The sequence below is a fragment of the Staurois parvus genome, unplaced genomic scaffold (assembly GCF_062004578.1).
Source record: "Staurois parvus isolate SC_StPar_1 unplaced genomic scaffold, SC_StPar_1.0 ptg000153l, whole genome shotgun sequence".
Taxonomy (NCBI): Eukaryota; Metazoa; Chordata; class Amphibia; order Anura; family Ranidae; genus Staurois; species Staurois parvus.
Genome location: NW_028317949.1, coordinates 5,599,921 through 5,602,736, shown reverse-complemented (window position 1 = coordinate 5,602,736; position 2,816 = coordinate 5,599,921). Strand labels below are relative to the sequence as shown.

General features: G+C 44.5%; 1 pseudogene; it reads right to left on the bottom strand.

The window, feature by feature from the left end:
• Positions 1-963: 963 nt before the first annotated feature.
• LOC149463718 (U2 spliceosomal RNA) lies at positions 964-1,138 on the bottom strand (annotated as a pseudogene).
• Between the last annotated feature and the right edge of the window lie 1,678 nt (positions 1,139-2,816).

Below are 2,816 nucleotides of genomic sequence, written 5' to 3'. Positions count from 1 at the left end.
TTTTCAAAACATTTACAGCATGCCCAATCACTCGAATTTGATGGTCACTCGAAAATTGGCCATGGCTGTGGCCCACTAGCGGTGCGAAATTCAAAAGGAAATTCTTAATAAAGATTTTAAAAAGAAAAATCTTTCGGAATACGACCCATATATGGCCAGCTTAACATACACACACTCAAATTACATTATTAGACATTAGAAATTAGAATTTTTTTTTTTTAAGTCCGCAAACGTGCGAATAATGAAAAAACCCGTAAGTGTTCACAAAAAAAGTGCACTTAGGGGTGTGCTTTGTCCTTCCCCCGAAGGGAATGGATCTCTACCCTGATCCCCCGGGGCACGAAGCTCCTGACGGGGACAAGGCTCCCATTTGGTCCACTTAGCCAAAAGGCCTGGCGTACCACCGTTCCTTGTGGCCAGCCGAAGCCAGCCACTCAGTACTTGGCCAGGGGGTTCTCCCGAAGAGAAAACCCCCTAGGGACAGGGGAAGAAGGAACCAAAGGGCCACACATCCTCCCCCTAGACTTCAGGGCAGGCCCGAGGACCCACACCCTCCATCCTGGGAGGAAATAAAACACACACATAAGAGTGAAAGTGACAAAACGTGGGAGGAATATAAATTAAAAAAAAATAAAAAATAAAAAAGTGGTCGTGCCAAATTGTGCACAGACCAGGCCCTGAGGCCTGTATCAAAAATTGCCCCGAACTTAGCCAGAAGGCCTGGTCCTGAGGGCGCTGTGCAGAAAAAGTGGTAAACACAGTGGCCATGTGCCTTTTCACACTGTGGGGTCCCACACCCAGGTGTTACTAAGAGCACCCCTAAGGCGACCACTCAGGGGGCACTGGTTTGCGGACTTTCTGCCTTCCCGGCCCCTGGCCAGACCGAAGTAGATCCGCTCTAATCAGGAGGTACTGGGCCCCTCTGACGTTCCAAAGGGGAATTACTCCCGGGCCCCAACTACAATGGGCTCCCAGTTTCTGTTCCTCCCGTAATAACCATCAGGGCCCCCATCATACCAGCAGGGGTACTATACAACCAGTCATCCCCGCAAAGCTAGAATGACCGTGGAGCACCCCTGCTGGACACTGATAAGAACATATACTACACTTGATCTTAGCCAAAAGGCCGAGAAGCGATTTCTAGAAATTAGTAATGTGCACTACAACAGAGGTGATGAACGGTATGTGTTGTTGCATTACAGTGCACCAACACACTGCTCCCATTCACAGAAGCAAATTCATGTTATGGTGCACATAACCCATGTACATTGTGCACAAACACTGCACTTCTAAGTGCAATGCATCGCAGTGACTGATTTGGTTTCTTATTTTATTTTTTTATTTACATTAATTCAATTCTATGTGCAATAGTGCACAACACTGAAGATCAGGCATTATCGCAACAATGTGAAATCAGCTTCTAGATTTTTTTACAATAAATGAATACAACCTTATAGATGAGAGCAATATAAGGATAAAAAAAAGAACTGTGTGTGAAATATCCAAAGGGGAGTTCTCTGTATTACTCCAAAATAAATGGAAAGCAAGGGACTAGCACACCATCAATACATTCAATTGTAATGCTAATGTATTCAAAGGACAAAGAAGTGTTTATTTATAGCTAAGTGGCCATGCTATATATAAACAATGCTGTATATACTGTATATAAAATAGGTATACATGTTATATGCAGCATAAAGCAAAGCATCACAAAGAAATACAAAGTATTAAGCTGTATTACCCCAGATAACAGCAAGGGGGAGAAGGCGAGATCTCAAAAGAATAGGGATGCTTGGGGTGCAAGATGCTTTCTTCAGCAGAGACCTGCTGAGGATGTGACAACCCAGCTCCTAAAATGACTGCAGACTGCCTGACAGAAGCAGGAAGTGATGTCACAGACACATGTGGTGACGCTACTTATGTGACAAGTTCTGAGCTCTGCCAAGAAAGTAGGACGGAAAACACAGACTGCTATTTGAATGACAATTGCGCGGTCATGCAACACTGTACCCATATGACATTTTTAGCATTTTTTTTCACACAAATAGAGCTTTCTTTTGGTGGTATTTTATCACCACTGCTTTTTTTATTTTTTGCACCATAAACGAAAATAGGCTGAAACGTTTGCAAAAAAAAGTGTTTCTTTGTTTCTATAAAAAATTTTCAAAAAGGTAATTTTTCTCATTCGCTTATGTGCGTTGATGAGGTTGCACTAATAGGCAGCACTGATGGGCACTGACAGGCAGCACTGATGGGCACTGATAGGCTGCACTGATGAGGTTGCATTGATAGGCAGCAAAGGTGGGCACTGAGGCGGCACTGATGGACACTAATAGGCAGCACTGAAGGGCACTGACTGATGGCACTAGCTGGCAGCACTGACTAACAGCACTTACTGGCAGCGCTACTGGGCACGTTTGGGGCTGCCCTGATTATCAGTGTAGATTAATCCTTTCACAGTTGCTGGTTATTGGAAGGTACTGCCAATAACTGGCAAGTGCATTTACATGCTGATCAGCTGCGATTGCACACAGCTGATCACGTGGTAAAAGGCCGTTGTGATTGGCCCTTTACTGTGTCATGTGATCAGCTGTGTCCAATGCTGGGGGCCATCATATGACTCCCTCCCAGAACTGGATGACCGCGCTGTAGCTGTAATTTGGCTACATTACGGTCAAGAAGTGTTTAATAATAGCAGCATGAAATACAGGCAGTAATCAGCAAGCAGCGTGTACAGGAGTGGGTGGGTGGGGGCCATAAGTCATCCTGGAAACTGTGGGGAAACTTTAGACTATCTATAAGAAAACAGATAAGGA